A 17,600-nucleotide genomic window follows, 5' to 3' on the forward strand; every position below is an offset into this window, starting at 1 on the left:
TTAATGGGGTAAATAGCCAGCGGCGGGAAGACTGACGTGGAATATTGACTCCGGGAAATGAAGGCACTAGAGGTTTTGCAGGAAATACTTGCCAATCCTTCCTGGCTCTCGATATTGCTGATAGACGGCTTAAGAGTTGACAGGAGGAGGGGTGCTTAGTCCTCCTCCTCCTCCTCCTCCTCCTTCTCCCCCTCCTCCCCCTCCTCCTCCTCCTCCTTTTATATCCTTCACCTTCCCGTTTTCTTTTTTATTCTTGTATCCTTTTCATTTTGTGTCACCATCCCTCTCCGTCTCTCCTCCTGCTTTAAGGTTTATCTCCACGCGTCCCTTCGCATACACGCCCTCATGCACACACACACACACACACACACACACACACACACACACACACACACACACACACACACACACACACACACACACACACACACACACACACACACACACACACACACACACACACATTTACTCTCCCCTTCCTCCTTTTTCATCTTTCCTTCCTATCTCGTCCTCCTCCTCCTCCTCCTCCTCCTTCTCCTCCTCCTCCTCCTCCTCCTCCTCCTCCTCCTCCTCCTCCTCCTTCTCGTCCTTCCTCTCCCTTTTCCTTTTCCTCTTCCCCTTCCTCCTCCTGTTCCTCCTGTTCCTCCTCCTTCTCCTCCTCCTCTTCCTTTTTCTGTTCCTCCCCCTCCTCCTCCTCCATTCCTCTTCCTCCTCCTCCTCCTCCTCCTCTTTTTTTTCTCCTTTTTCCCCATTCCTTCTCTTCCTTTCCATTACCTCCTTTTACCGTATTGCGTTTTGTTGATTTTTTTCCTCGTATAAAGTTGCCTCTTCTCTCCCTTTTTTTTTTCTTTCATTATAACTCTGACCTTCATATCTTTACTTATTATCTTTTCTTTTTTGTTTCGCTCCGCCTTTCCCTTTACTTCGTTTCGTTTTTTTTTTCTTTTTACCATTCATCAGCCTTTCTCTCCTTCCTTTTTCTCTTACTTCTTTCCTTCCTTTCTCTTTTTTTCCTTCTTTCGTCCATTTTTTTCTTTATCCTCATTCCCTTCTAATTCCATATATATTTACCCATTATGTTTTCTTCCTTCTCTTTCGCCTCTTTTATCCTTCCTTTTGTTTCCTCCTACCATCCACCATTCTTCTCCTCCCTTCCTTCTTTCCTTCGTCATAACTTTCTTCTCTTGTCACCTTATGTTCCTATCTCCTTTCCTCCATCCTCTCTTTCCTTTTTTTCCTTTTGTTTCTGTCGTTCTTTCTCTCCTTCCTTCTTTCCTTCCTTCCTTTCTTCCTTCCTTTATTCTTTCCTTCCTTCCTTCCTTCCTTCCTTCCTTCCTTCCTTCCTTCCTTCCTTCTTTCCTTCCTTCATTTCATTCTCTTCACTTCTCTTGCCCTCTTCACTTTGCACTCTCTTTAACCCTCTCTCTTCTACATTCCTTCCTTCCTTCCTTTTTTTTCGTTTTCTCTAGCTACAGATACTTTTCTTCTTCCTTCCTCCCCTCCTTCCGTTCTTGTCACTCCCTCCCTTCTTTTTTCTTTCCTTCCTTCCTTCCTTTCCCTTTCCTCACTGTCTTTCCGTACCTTATATTCTTATCCCTTATCTTCTCTTTTTCCAATTCGCTCTTTTGTTTCCTCTATCCTCCCTCCCTTCTTTCTCCCATTTCCCTCCTTTCCTCCTTAGTTCCTCTATGCAGAAGTTTTTATTTTCCTTCCCCTCCTTCCATCTTTCCTTTCTTCCTTTCCACTCCCTCTCTCCTCCCTTCCTTTCCCTACCCGCCTTCCAAAATCTTGTATCTTTATCTGTTATTCTGTCTTTCTTATCTTGCTACATCTATTCCCTTTTTCCAATTCGTCCCTTCATTTTCCGTATCCTCCCCTCTTTCTTTCTCCCAATTTCTTTCTTCCTTCTTTTCTTACGTTTATTCCTATCACCTTTATTATCTTCCTACTTCCTTATTCCCTTTCCCCTTATGCGTTCCTTCATTTCCTTCATCCTTCCATCTTTCTCTCTCCCCGTCCCTTCTTTCCTTCGTCCCCGTTACCCCGTTGCCCTCTTGACGGGGACTCGCGGGAACAGACGCCATTTCGCATCGCCTCATTAGACCAGCTCCATCCCTCCGCTGCCCGCCTCACTGCGCCTTCATCGCTGCCAACCCCGAGAAAACTCCTTATTGTGACTTATGGGTCCGGCTGCGTGTTGTCCCTCCTTCCCTGACACGTTCATACACGTTCATACACGTTCATACACGCACACACACGTACTATACATGCTTACACACACACATACACACACGTACACACATACACACGAAAATTCTTCATTGCTATGCGTGCGTTCCTCTGTGTGTTGTCTGTCGTGCAGCAAAACGTTCATACACGCACACAGGCGTACCGGTGAGATATATACATACATATACACATACATACACATATATATGCATTTATAACTACGGTTTATTTATCAAAGCACAATAAATTATATAGTAATTAAAATACAGAAATTATTTATGAATGTACATTACGAACACAACAGGGATTCAACAAATGGAGTTAAAATATGCTGCTGCTACTACCGTTACTATTACTACCACTACTACTACTGCCACTTCCACCACCAGACACACACAATGTACAAAAAATATTTATGAACATACGAGTACATTAATAAAACATCTGCAATCCAACAAAGGATGCGCGGATGTTTGCGACTACTATTTTTGCTACTATGACCACCAGTGTACACACACACACACACACACACACACACACACACACACACACACACACACACACACAATACAAAGAATATTTATGAACATGAATTAATAAAACAATTGCAATCTAACAAATGAAGTCTACATATGTTGCCACTACTACTGCTGCTACTACTACTACTGCCACTACTACTACTACTACTACTACTACTACTACAACTACTACTACTACAACTACTACTACTAATACTACTACAACTACTACTACTACTACTACTACTACTACTACTACTACTACTACTACTACTACTACTACTACCACTACCCTCCCCCCGACACACACACACACACACACACACACACACGACAAAATACAAGCACTGAGTACCACACTTTCTAAAACAGTACAAAAATTCATATTAAACACTGCACGCCTACACGAACACGGCGCCACACACACACACACACACACACACAGCGAGAGAGAGAGAGAGAGAGAGAGAGAGAGAGAGAGAGAGAGAGAGAGAGAGAGAGAGAGAGAGAGAGAAACACACACCAGCGTTGTCTGCCTGTCAGGGAGTCGGCGCCGCGGAAGCAAATAACGGAAGGGCGAGCAGGGTTGAAATAAAAGTTTACCTCGACAATCCGTGGTGGAGGCAAATACTTGGGGATCCTGTGAGTAGGGGAGTGGAAGTTAGCTGTTGTGTTAGGACTGCAGTGAGCATGGCCGAAAGGAGGAGGAGGAGGAGGAGGAGGAGGACGAGGAGGTTGAAAAGATAGCGGTAAGGGTAGAAAACTAGGTTGAAGAAAAGAAAGAGGAGGAGAAACAAGTGCAGGGAGTAAAAGTATTGAGGAATGAGAAAGAGGAGAAGGAGGAGGAAGAGGAAGAGAGGGATCACTAATACGTCGACAAAGAAGGTCCTGAAGGAATGATGAGACGAGACAAAATGAGGAAGTGGAGTAGGAAGAGGATTGGAGGATTGGAGGAGGACGGATCAATGATAATAGGAAGGAAGAAATTAAAAGGAAGAGTGGGAGGACGGAGGGAAAATTAAGAAGAGAAAAGGAAGGAAGACGAAGGAAAAATGAGGTATCGAAAGTCGTAGGAAAAAGAAAGAGAGAAAGTATAAGAACAATAATAACGAGGGGAAAAGGAGGATAATGAGGACGCGAAGACGAGGAAAGAGGAAGCAGAAATTTAAGAAAGAATAAGGGAACGACGATAAAAAGGAAAAGTTAAGATAGAAAGACAAGAAGACGGTCTGGGGAGATAAGAAACAAGGGAGAGGCAACCTGGAGAAAAAGTGAGTGGAGAAGGAAGGGAAGGAGGAGGAGGAGGAGGAGGTGGTATACAAGAGAAGTGTATGTTCTTAATGGTGCTTCTTCCCTTCCTTTGCCCTGAAATGGACCTCCTGAATTCTTCTCTCCTACACTTGACTCTGCGCACACACACACACACACACACACACACACACACACACACACACACACACACACACACACACACACTGTAGAGACGTTTACATTTGTTCATCTACTATCCTGTTTTCAATAATAATTCCTAAACCCATTTCTAATAATTTCCTTTGCAATTTACGACTCTTTTCCTGCGGGAGAGAAACAGCAATATCTGAGACAACTTTTCATCTTTTTTCGATCATTTCATCTCTCGAAGGCGCCTCGGATTTCCCCCTTTCCTGCTGGATAAAGATGACATAGAAAGACAAAGATGACGTCCTATTCTCCCATCCTTTATTTCCTCTCCGTTTCTCTCACGTCCTTTCCTCCGTTCCTCCACATATTGTCCTCCTCCCCCCCGTTCACAACTTTCCTCCATCACTTTTGCCTCGCTGTGTTTTCTCTCATCCCTATCTTTTGTTTCTCGTCCTCCTTGCCGGTTTCCTTCACTCCTTCGCCTCCTGAATTCTTTCCTTCCCATTTGTTCCTCCTTCCCTCTTTCGCTTTTCTATATTTCTTTCTTTCCTTCTTTTCCTCCTCTCCCGTCGTCTTTCTATATTCTCTTCTCATCGTACTGTTTCTCTTTTCTTCCTTGAATGTTATACATTTCTCCTTCCCTTCCTTCTATTCCTTCTTCCCATTCTTGCATTCTTGCATTCTTCCCATTTTCTTGTATTGCTTCCTTTTGGTTTTCTTTTCTCCCTATTTTCTATTTTTTCTCATATAATTTGTGCTGCTTTTCTCTTTTCTCTTTTCTCTTTCTTCCCTTCATTCCATTCTCGACTTTTCTTGCGTTTCCTTCTTCTTCTGTCTCGTCTCTCTCCTTCCTTTTTCATCTCTTCATACTTTCTTTTTATTCAATCCATATCTCCTTTTTCTTCACTCTTCTTGGGTTACTTCACTTTCTTCATCCTCCTTATCTTCCTTTCTTTCTTATTTTTATCACTTCCTTTTCTCATTCCCATTTTCCAATCTTCTTGTGTTCCCTACTTTCCTCTATCGTTTCCGTCTTCCTCTCTTCCTTCCATCCTTCCTTTTCTTTTACTTCCTTACATTCCTTCTTTGTACCCTCTGGTCCTGTTACGTTTCAATACTCCTATAATTTCCCTCCCATTTCTTCCTTCCTTCCTTCTTTTCTATCTCTAACTCTTCTTTCCATCCATATTCTTCCGTTCCTTTCCTTCCCTATCCTTTCTGTCTCTTTCCTTCCTTTTTGTCTCTTCCGTCTCTCTTCTCCCTTCCTTTCTTTTTTCTCTTTCTTCATTTTATCCCTTCCTTATGTTTCCATTGACATTCTCCAGTTCTTTTACGTCTCTTCGCTCTTTTCCTCCACATTCTCCGTCCTCCTTCCCTCCCTCCCTTCTTTCTATCCATTTCTCTTTCCATTCACATTCCCCAGTTCCTGTACATCCTCTCACTCATCTTCCCTTTCCTCCCGTCTTTCCATCTTCTCTACTGCCTTTACTCCCGTCCTTCCTTCCTTCCGTACTTTCGCTCCTTTCCTCCTGTCTCCCTCCAGCGGCGGAGAGAGAAAGGTCATTATCGAAATCCTTCCATCATGTAGTTAATTGGTAAGTGAGCTTGTGGCCATTTCGGGGACACTGCCAGAAGGGAGGGGAAGGGGAGGTCACGAGGGAGACAAGAGGGGACGCTTCTCTCAGACTTCCCCTCTAAAGTAATGAGTACCTCTCTCTCTCTCTCTCTCTCTCTCTCTCTCTCTCTCTCTCTCTCTCTCTCTCTCTCTCTCTCTCTCTCTCTCTCTCTCTCTCTCTCTCTCTGTGTGTGTGTGTGTGTGTGTGTGTGTGTGTGTGTGTGTGTGTGTGTGTCCTCCTCCCACGCCATCTTTGCCTTGGTCTTGTTGTTCCAGAGTTCCTTCTTGTTCTCTCTCTCTTGGCTCTTTCATTGCTTTGGTCTTAGTTGTACGTCGGATAAGGAGTATGAGTGGAGAAATGTATTGGTTGATTATTTTTTTAGTTGGTTAAGTGAATTGTAACGAAATCAGTTAGTTAGGGAATGAATGAATCAATTAGTTGGTCAGTTAGTTACTCTGTTAGTATGTAAGTTAATCAGTTAGTGTGTCAGGCAGGCAGGTAGTCATTCAGTTGTTGTGTCCGGCAGGCAGTCAGTCATTCAGCCAGTGTCAATCAGTGTGCCAGGCAGTCAGTCAGTGTGTCAGGCAGTCAGTCAGTCATTTAGTTTCTTCACCCTCTTCTTTTTATTGTTTGAGTTCAGAGTAGTTATATAAAAGCAAGCAGTTAAGCAAGTGTTGCTCTTTAGAAAGCTTTTGTAATCGCTTTTCACTTTATGTTATAGCTCGTATTGTTGTTGTTGTTGTTACTGTTGCGATTGTTGTTGTTGTTGTTGGTGGTGGTGGTGGTGTTGGTGTTGGTGTTGTTGTTGTTGTTGTTGTTGTTGCTGTTGTTGTTTTTGTCGTCGTCACTGTTGTTGCTACTGCTGTTGCACTACTACTACTACTACTACTACTACTACTACTACTACTACTATTAGCACAACTGCTATCACTACCAGTGCTATTACTATACTTACTTTCCTCCTCCTCCTCCTCCTCCTCCTCCTCCTCCTCCTCCTCCTCCTCCTCCTCTTCCTCCTCCTCTTCCTCCTCCTCCTCCTTCTTCTTCTTCCTCCTCCTCCTCCTCCTCCTCCTCCTCCTCCTCCTCCTCCTCCTCCTCCTCCTCCTCCTCCTCCTCCTCCTCCTCCTCCTCTTCTTCTTCCTCCTAATTATGTGAGCGACACCAGGACTCTCCCGTTGAAATAATGGCCCAGCCCTGAAATTAATCCCATTATTGAACTTCTTATTTTTTATCCCTTAATAAAAAAGAGAAAAATAGAAAAGAAAAGAAAAAAAACGGTGAAAACTGCAGCTTTGGGATCTATGGCGATATATTCCATTGTAAAGCAATAAAAAAAAAATCTTCGTTGTAAATGCGAGTTATATCGAAGCTTATATTGATACGTTAATTCTCTGTATTTTTCTTCAAATTTTTTTCCGTTATTTTTTTCTTCTTTTCAATTCGTGCGTTCATTTTTTTTTTACTTTTTATTCCTTTACTACTACAATGAATTGATTGGAGAGGAGGTCAATATCAGAGAGAAAAAGGTTATCAGGTCACTATTACATTTTTGGCTCACGAATTTGTATTATTAAAGGGTACGACTGAACGAAAGAGAGAGAGAGAGAGAGAGAGAGAGAGAGAGAGAGAGAGAGAGAGAGAGAGAGAGAGAGAGAGAGAGAGAGAGAGAGAGAGAAAGCCTGAGGTAGAAGCACACATTAATGAAAAACAACAACAAAGACATCGACGAAAACAACAACAACAACGACAACAACAACAACAACAAAAACAACAACAACGACAACAACAACGACAACAACAACAACAACAACAACAACAACAACAACAACAACATCTCCATCATCAACAACAGCAGAAAAAAATGATAGTGACACGACTCGAGGGAAAGAGAGAGAGAGAGAGAGATAGATAGAGAGAGAGAGAGAGAGAGAGAGAGAGAGAGAGAGAGAGAGAGAGAGAGAGAGAGAGAGAGAGAGAGAGAGAGAGAGAGAGAGAAGATTGATAATTGTGGATCAACATGTGGATAGTTTTTAATCCTTAAGTGATTGAGTTCCTAGAGACTTTTACCCCTCCCCTTTCACCCTCCTCTCCCTTCCCCTCGCGTTCCCCAATTCAATGCAAGATTAAGCTTTTCCCCCACTCCCTCGCTCCCCACCTGAGACTCCCAATTGCTTGAGACAAACCAGGAAACGCAAAAACAAAAGCAGGAATGATGAAATATGCAGGGTCACTGTCTCCCAATCCTCCGTGAACACTTTTATTTCCTAGAAGTATCCTCCAAATGTCTATGAAATTCACTTCAAAGAAAAAAGAAGACAATGGTAAGTTTACTTCTTGAGGTTTTTCTGTTAACCCTTAGCATCTGGGTAGACTTTACTCACTTATTGACGCTTTTACTGCTGTTGTCGTGTTTTTGTATCATTCATAGCCGTATGAGAATATAGTTTGCATGGACAAATAGAGTAAGGAGAGATAAAGGGTTAATTCTGTATTTTCTAGACCATAGGAATAGTTAACACGTTGTAGCATGCAAAATGACAGTATGAAAAAGTGTATGGAATTATGGGGGAAAAATGTCTATAAGTGAAAAGATTAAAATACTCTATTGTATATTAAAATTATATATAACTTCTGACTTTTCAACGGAGAATATTACAAGGCACAATATTTAACTCGCTGACTGTAAGAGTGCCATCACAGAACTTGCCAAAGTCACCCAGTTTTCTCTCAAGTAAGAGTATGAACACGTTACTGAGTTGAGGGTGTTGAGATTGCCTTGTGACCTTGTTGTGGTGCCAGAATATCAGTACGTCATTCTGCAGTACGAGTTATCAGGCTTTGGTGTTGTGTTTTCTCGTATGTTTGCGGCGGGACGTGAATCAGAGTACAAAAAAATAAATAGATAAATAAAAACATTCAAATTATTCTTATATTTAGCGTTGCGAGAAGGCAGTGAGGAATTTGAGGATTTTTGTGGTGACATTCTTCCTTCTTGCATTTGCGTTGATATTCGAAGAAAGTAAGTCTTGAAAACAAAACAACAACACATTCTTTTAACTTATTCCGACTGCGAGGGAGAAGTGTGGAGTTTTGTGATTTTTGCGGCGGGCGACATTCTTCCTACCTGCGTTTATACTAAGACTCCAGCCAAAGTAACTATTGCGAAAAAAATAAAATAAAAAAATAAAAAATATATAAATAAATATATATATATATATATATATATATATATATATATATATATATATATATATATATATATATATATATATATATATATATATATATATATATATATATATATATATATATATATATATATATATATATATATATATATATATATATATATATATATTCTGTCGAGATATTCCCACATTGAGAGTTGCGAGAAAGAAGGTATGGAGTTTTATGATGTTTCGTGGCGTTATTCTTCCTACCTGTTTTTATATTCAAATTCAAAGCATTGTAAAAAAATATATTCCTAGAGGATATTGTAACAATAAGATAGGAAAAAGTTCGGAGTATGGAGATATTAACGTAGCCAGTCTTATTACATATGCATTTATAATCAGTCTCCAGAAACAGAGTAACTAATTATCTTTCCTCCCTCTCCTACCTCTTATCCCTTCCCTGTCTGCAACGTTTGATGCCTTTCCAATACTCTCCATCTTGTTTTTTATCCATACCTGTACCTGGGAATTACTCGCTTCCACGTAGGATTTCTCGTAAGCCGCGGCCATTAGTGCGTAGCGCGTAACGGAGCAGGAGGCAAAAAGATGAAAGCATAAATACAGAGATGAGAGACTCGCGTGCTATGACGGAATGCACTTAGTTGCGGTGATAAAAGTGATGAAGATTCAACGCATTTCTTAGCAGGAAAAGAATTGAAACCACGGATCTACTTAGGTACGCAACTTTCTCTTTTTCGTTCTCCATTTGATGGTGCGGCGGAGGGCGTTTGCGTGTCTCCCGGGCATTTCATAACGGTGATTTGCTGATTCAGGCAAAGTAACGGGCCCGCCGGCATGGAAACAGCACGACTAGATTGCCCCACGTCGCTATAAAGAAGGCTTACGCGAAATGTCCAACAGTAGCGCCGTTACAAACTTGCGTTAGTCAGATGAAATGCCAGAGGAGGTGTGGCGGGAGTGCTTCTTGTCCCGGGTGGGGAGTTAGGTGCGCTGAGAAAGTGGGGAAGGTGTAACTGAGTTTTCAGGGGTTAGTAGAGCAACGGCCTTGCTGGAGAGACGAAGACTGCATTATGGTTGTGGTGGTGAGGCCTCTCTCTCATTCTTATTCTGTCCACCTTTATGATGCGAGAGTTAACTAGTATCTTCACTTTTTTCATCCCTTCATTTGAAACATTAACCAATAAACCCACTAAACTCACTTTCTGTTTCTGTTTTACCCCTTTTCTACAACCTGAATTGTTCCATTGCATCAAAACACCTCTAGAACTAAACTGCAAACATCTTTTGACATTTTCTTTTACACATTGGGAGCGGCATATTAAAAAGACCATTTTTTTCCCATTCGTTTTGCTCTTTTCCTGCTTCCTTCACGCATAAAAAAAATATGAAATAGTGAAATGCTTACGGTGTCCTTGATGTAGAGGTATAGCGTGCGGCGGTGAGGTAGGGAAGTGGAATGTAGCATGAAGTAGGTGATTGTAGAACGGCCTCGATGTGGAAGATAAGGGAGGTGTGGAAGTGATGGTGGTGGTGGTGGTGGGGCTTTCACGTGATGAGTGACGCTATTGGAAGTGGCTTTGGTGGAAGAATTGAGATATGTGGCTTGGGTGCGATGGTGTGGCTTTGAGTGTACTTTGTGGCATTGTATGGGATGGATTTGTTGTAAGAATCAAGGGAGGTAAGGATTGTTTCTGAGAGCTTTTGCTGGTGCGGTATGGTACTGCTGGGGTTGGCTGTGGTGTAAGGAAAGAAGTTTGGCATGAGCGAATAAGCACTGATAATTATTTTTTGGTTATATAAGTAGAAGATTTTAAGTGTTTTTCCCTTAACACAGCAAAGTGAAGTATTTTTCTCATAAAACCAGAAACTCCCAAGTGCCTTTCTTCCTTATCGTGTGATTAATGTAATCTAATTTCTTCCCTTATGCAGAATAACAAGTGGTAACAGGTATTCTCGTCTTTAATCTCTTCCATTTATCCACTCCTCCTCCATCTGTTCCTTCTCTTTCTCACTCCCCTCATTAGCATCGAAAAATTATTTAATATGAAGGTCTTTTTTTGTGGAGGACCTGTTCTTCCTCAACTTAGTAAAGAATCTTATGTGACCAGATGGAATGTAAATTAGTCATTCTTTCTCAGCTTCTGTCTGGAAATCTGTCTCTCCGTCCCCGGTCGGTAGCCTTTTTGTCTTGTCTGTCTATCTGTCTCTTACTGTCTCTCTTGCGCTTTGTTTCCTTGTTCGCCACTTTGTCTTTCTGAATGGATAGATAAAAATGTGAATGGCTCTTTATCTGCCTGTTTATATATATATATATATATATATATATATATATATATATATATATATATATATATATATATATATATATATATATATATATATATATATATATATATATATATATATATATATATATATATATATATATATATATATATATATATATATGTGTGTGTGTGTGTGTGAATCTGTTTGTCTCTGTATCTGTCTCTATATGTCTGTCTTTGTGTCAGTCTATCTAATTTTTTTTTCGCTCAGTCTGCCAAATTGTCAGTCATTCAGCCTGTCCTTTTGTCTGTCTGTCTGTCATTTTGTCAGTTTGGATAGTCAGTCAATCTGTCAGTCAGTCAGTGTGTTTCTCTCTCTCTCTCTCTCTCTCTCTCTCTCTCTCTCTCTCTCTCTCTCTCTCTCTCTCTCTCTCTCTCTCTCTCTCTCTCTCTCTCTCTCTCTCTCTCCTGCTGCGACCCCTTCGTGTTGTGCCGTTTTATTGGCTTTGTTTATAGATATTTCTACGCGTTTGTGTTGTTTGTTTTGGGGTGTATTCTTGTTTTAGTTTTGTCAGTTTTCGCAGTTTTTGGCTTTTCTCTTCATCAAAGGTATTGTGGTTTTGCAAGATTTTTTTTTTTACTTTCCAACTTCCTTGTTCTATTTTTTCCTTCGTAATATTCATATACGTTAGTTTTGTGGAATTGTATCAACATTTTATCTTTTCGTGTCTATTGATGAAAAAGAAAACTCCCACAAAACACACAATGAGGCGTATTCATGGATGCTGAATGAAATGCTTTACATTTATCTAAAAACGTCACACTCACTGTCTCCATTGTGCGTCCGTTTTGAGTGAGCGAATGTGATGCATCTATTCACGGGAGCATTTTGGCATTCTAGAAATATTATAACAACATAACTATGCTTTCCATATTACTACCGCTTACTTTCGCAGCCTCGTTATTAAAGAGGACGCATTGGAATGTCTTTGAGTAGTAAGTGCTTAAAAATTTTTCACCACACAAACTTATGACAGGAGTTAAGAGATGGACACTTAGAATTTCAGAATAATTATAATTTAGCTATTGCGCTTTGCATATTAGTCTGACTTAGAAATGTGTTCTCAAACGTTTCAGTGTCTTATTTCAACAAACTGCAGCACACTCTAGTGAAAGTTATTTGTTTTTTCAAGGGTGTGTTAATGACTCTAATGATTGTTGAACTAAGCTTCTACACAATCAGCAGGGAAACACACTCGCGGGAATCTGACTAATCTCTGTGGTGTGTGAATGTGGTCCTTATGAGGGAACAGGGCGTTTAAGAATACGACCCTAACTTCCACAACCACGCGATTAAAAGAAAAAGAAAAGTCATCCTGAAGTGATAATTACCTCAGAAACTTTAGCCTTACAAGCCCATCACGGCGCTCAAGAGAAGATAATTAGTTCTGGAGGTAAAAATATCAGATAAGAAAACTCTCCATGTAACGATGATTAATTTAAGGGATAAAAAATCATTCCAACAGCTTGAAGTGATAATTACTGAAGAAACTTTCGCCACTCAAACTCGTTACGGCAGGTAAGGGGCAATAATGAGTTCTGCAAGCAGAATTTTTAAATATGGAAAGCATCTCACACCTTGCAGCGATGATTGATTCAAGGAAGGAAAACCCAACTTAAAAGCGTAATTATATATGAGGAAACGCGCCACTGAAAGCAATCACGTCACTTAAGAAACGGCGGCGAGTAATGGAAGGCAGATTTCAAACACATGAAATAATTTCAGCTCTTTGATAGGATATTTCATTCAGACGATTAAAAAAAATAAATAAAAGCATGCACTTTTGAAATGGTGATTAATAAAGAAACTACACACTCAACTTCATTAAGGCATTTATGAGAAAATAACTGGTTTTGAAAGTCACATTTCAAATAAAACTCATTTTAACTCTTTGGAAAAGTGATCAATTCAGAGGATAAATATACATTTTCCTCAATAGCCATTAAGATAGCTATTATACACAGTAATAGCAATAGTTATTACTCACATAAACTCACCACAGCATTTAAGAAGCGATGACTAGTTAAAATCAGTATAGAGGAAAGCGACTTTAAGAAAATGCAGAGGATGAGATGTACTCCCTTTGAAAAGTTATTGAGGCTTTCAGTTTACTTTCATTAGAGAGATATATATTAAGGAGAATCTGATAGAGGTCCTTAAGAGGTATGGGGTGACAAACAAGAAATCACAATGTCGATAAAGCTATATTTTAAAAGAGAAAAGAAAAGTAGTAGATGAATGGAATAGACTCAGTGATCAGGTTGTCAGTGTTGAATCATTAAGGAGCTTCAAAACAAGATAAGACAAGTTAATGGATGAGCGTGATAGTTGGAGACAGGCACGCCTCAAACAGTATCACATGGATGCATGATGGGCTCTTGCAGCTTCCCTTATTTTCTTATGTTCCCATACCCTTATATTGTTTCAGGAGACAGATACCAGAAACAGGGACTACCACGTGTATGCATGAAGGGTTCTTGCAGTTTCCCTTATCTTATTCTTTCGTGTTCTCATGCCCTTGTGTTGTTTTAAGGAGACAGATATCGAGTCGGAAACCATCCTCACTCTACACAACGATAATTAATTCACTGGATACTCATAATGATTTATGCAGAAACTCACCACGGGAATCCATCACACCACCTGACATTGAGAGAATAACATTAATTTTCTGAAATAAGGAACACGTGTCACTCCTTGCTCTCCTTGTACCGATGATTAATTCAAGTAAAGAACCTTGCCATACGTTCCCTTCGCGTTGCCTTCAGCGTGGCGTGGGGGGTGTGTGCAATTCACTTCCCCTCAGGTACCTCGCTTAATCCACCTGAAGGTTTGGGCAGCTGCAATATACGAGTATAAGAGGGTTCCGAGCATTTATTTCTACACTATCTATAGTATCTCCCTTGCTACCTTCCTGCGTCTTCTCCCTCTCGTGTCCTTCATCTCGCCTCCTCCCTCCGCTCTCTTCTCTCCCTCCGAGGGTTGTGACTGAAGGCAGCACCGGCGCCCTCTCCTGCCTTCATTTGTTTTGTGTTCTGCCAGTTTGTTTCTAGTCCTGTCGTTCCGGGTGTTCGTCTTCATTAAAAGGGATAGTGTGTGTGTGTGTGTGTGTGTGTGTGTGTGTGTGTGTGTGTGTGCTTAACTGGAGAGAGAGAGAGAGAGAGAGAGAGAGAGAGAGAGAGAGAGAGAGAGAGAGAGAGAGAGAGAGAGAGAGAGAGAGAGAGAGAGAGAGAGAGAGAGAGAGAGAGAGAGGCTACATTCAAATACATAGGCTATTCATATAGCCTATGTATTTAGATGTTTTGGTATAATTACAAACATAAATGGAGAGGACACCGTCATAACAAAGTGGTAACAATAATATTACTATTATCAAAATTACTACTACTGCTACTACCACCACCACTACTACTACTACTACTACTACTACTACTACTACTACTACTACTACTACTACTACTACTACTACTACTACTACTACTACTACTAATACTACTACTATGCATAGAAGCCAGAAACAAGGCAAATAGGGTACTAGGATACATTTTTAGGAGTGTTAAAAGTAGAAGGCCGGAAGTAATATTAAAGTTATACTTGGCGCTGGTCAGACCTCATCTAGACTACGCTGTGCAGTTCTGGTCCCCACATTACAGGAAAGATATAGGTCTATTAGAATCAGTACAGAGGAGAATGACTAAAAGGATACAGGGGATGAGGAGTATTCCTTACGAAGCGAGGTTGAAGCGGTTAAATTTACATTCTCTAGAGAGACGTAGGTTAAGAGGGGACCTGATAGAAGTCTTTAAGTGGTATAAGGGTTATAACAAGGGAGATGTAAGCAAAATTCTTAGGATCAGCAACCAGGGTAGAACAAGAAATAGCGGGTTCAAGCTTGAAAAATTTAGGTTTAGGAAGGAGATAGGAAAAAATTGGTTCTCAAATAGAGTGGTAGATGAGTGGAACGGACTCAGTAATCATGTAGTTAGTGCTAGGACACTAGAGAGCTTTAAGAGAAGATTAGACAATTTTATGGATGGGGATAGCAGATGGAAATAGGTAGGTGTGTTTCATACAGGGACTGCCACGTGTAAGCCTGGTCGCTTCTTGCAGCTTCCCTTATTTCTTATGTTCTTATGTTCTTATGTACTACAAAGAGAGGAAGAACAACAAAAACAACAAGAACAACAAGAGGGACAAGAACAGGGACGAGAAGAGCAAGAACAAGAGTATGAAAAGATGCTTACGAAAGTTAAAAACGACAACATCAACAACAATAACAAAAACAACAACAACAGCAACAACAACAACAACAACAACAACAACAACAACAACAGCCAACCAGCCAAACACAAACAAGATGAAGTTAGCGGCAGTAATCCACAGAGCATTCCTGCCTCGCCTACGTAACTCTCGCTCCATCTAAATAATTACATAAAAATCAGATTCACTCCCTAAACGTGTTGTACAGTAAACTCCAAAACTTTATGGACGTGGCCTCCAATCGCTTGTATAATTCCTTCATAAATACACCGCAAAATATGTATTCTTAAAGCAGCGGTACACATCAGTTTTTTCCCTCCCCTCTCTCTCTCTCTCTCTCTCTCTCTCTCTCTCTCTCTCTCTCTCTCTCTCTCTCTCTCTCTCTCTCTCTCTCTCTCTCTCTCTCTCTCTCTCTCTGTATTCCGCCGGCTCTAAACTTGTAAGTTATTCATGTTTTGGTGGAAAGAACCATCTGGCGTATTTGTCAGGGAGCTTCTTGATAAGACTCGTGTTTCTTGCTTAATTTCTATATAGCCTCTTTTCTTTTCTGTCTCTGTTGTATATATTTTTTCATTATTGTGTGTGTGTGTGTGTGTGTGTGTTTGTGTACGTACGTATGTGGTGGTCTATATATCAGTATGTACGTATGTGTGGAGATACTGTAAGTTATATGTATGTATGAATCCATGTATGCAGGTATCTGTATATGTATGCATGCAATACCTTTGAGAGTCAGCCAGTCAAACACCCTGTCTGTCTTGGTATCTGTCTGTCTGTCTGTATGTGTGGATATATATTTTATATGTATATGAATATGTATATGCGTATGTGTGTATGTGCATGTGTATGACGTATAAAGAAATAATGAGGTTTGCTTCTAATATGTATCACTTGTCAGTGAAACGTAATAAGTTATTTTTTTTAGATTCAATTAATTATGTAGGACACACCTCGCCTTCATTACAAGTCACGGAGAAAAATATAAATAAATTTTGTTTTTTTGCGACTGAGAGTTGATTATATGCACAAAAGAGAAAATTATACGTGCGTATTTATTTTGTATTTAGTCTTGTATCGAATGAGGTGAACCTCGCGCACATCTGACTGAGCGGCAGATTTACTCTCGAATCTGGTACAGCAAAATGTCAAAGGACAATACGCATCGAGTTTTATTTAATTCTATGTGGCTATATGAGAAATCTTGCAGACACTCGAGTGAGCTATCGACTTTTGCCTTAATCTTTAATATGGCAAAATATTTTAGGTTATTCATTATCATCACCATCACCACCACCATATCACGAATCGCTGCCACAGTCGCCTCTCTGCTGTACTACCTTGTCATGTCTCCACTCAGTCTCCAGCTCGTCTCCACTCCTCCCCCGGTCCATTTCATTTCCGATGCTCTTCTAAATATATGGCTCTCCTCCTTCCTCCTGACGAGCCCGTGCCACTCACCTACTGGTAAATAACTTTTCTTATTGCCTTGGAATGCCAACCAAGGCATAGAGCAGTCTACATTGCAGCCACATTCCTAGTTTTTCTCGGGAAACAGAGAGAAAAAATCTCTCTCTCTCTCTCTCTCTCTCTCTCTCTCTCTCTCTCTCTCTCTCTCTCTCTCTCTCTCTCTCTCTCTCTCTCTCTCTCTCTCTCTCTCTCTCTCTCTCTCTCACTCTGAACCAGTACGACGAGAATAAAGCGCTAGATATAATATATCTTGATTTTCAAAAGGTCTTTGACAAAGTCCACCACGAACGCTTACTGATTAAACTAAAATCACACGGTATCCAAGGCGACGTGTTGCGATGGGTTGAAAACTGGCTAAATAACCGTAAACAAAGAGAGTGATAAATGGAAAAGCATCCAGGTTGACTAACGTAACCATCGAGGTACCACAGGGATCAGTCTTAGGACCTGTTCTCTTCCTTGTTTATACTCGTATTAACGACATAGATGAGGTTGTTACCAGTATAATATCGAAGTTTACTGATGACATAAAAAATTACGAATTCCGTAGTCTCTAACGAACAAGTAACACAAATGCAGAAGAATCT

Source organism: Scylla paramamosain, chromosome 37 (assembly GCF_035594125.1).
Source record: "Scylla paramamosain isolate STU-SP2022 chromosome 37, ASM3559412v1, whole genome shotgun sequence".
In the NCBI taxonomy this organism is placed as follows: domain Eukaryota; kingdom Metazoa; phylum Arthropoda; class Malacostraca; order Decapoda; family Portunidae; genus Scylla; species Scylla paramamosain.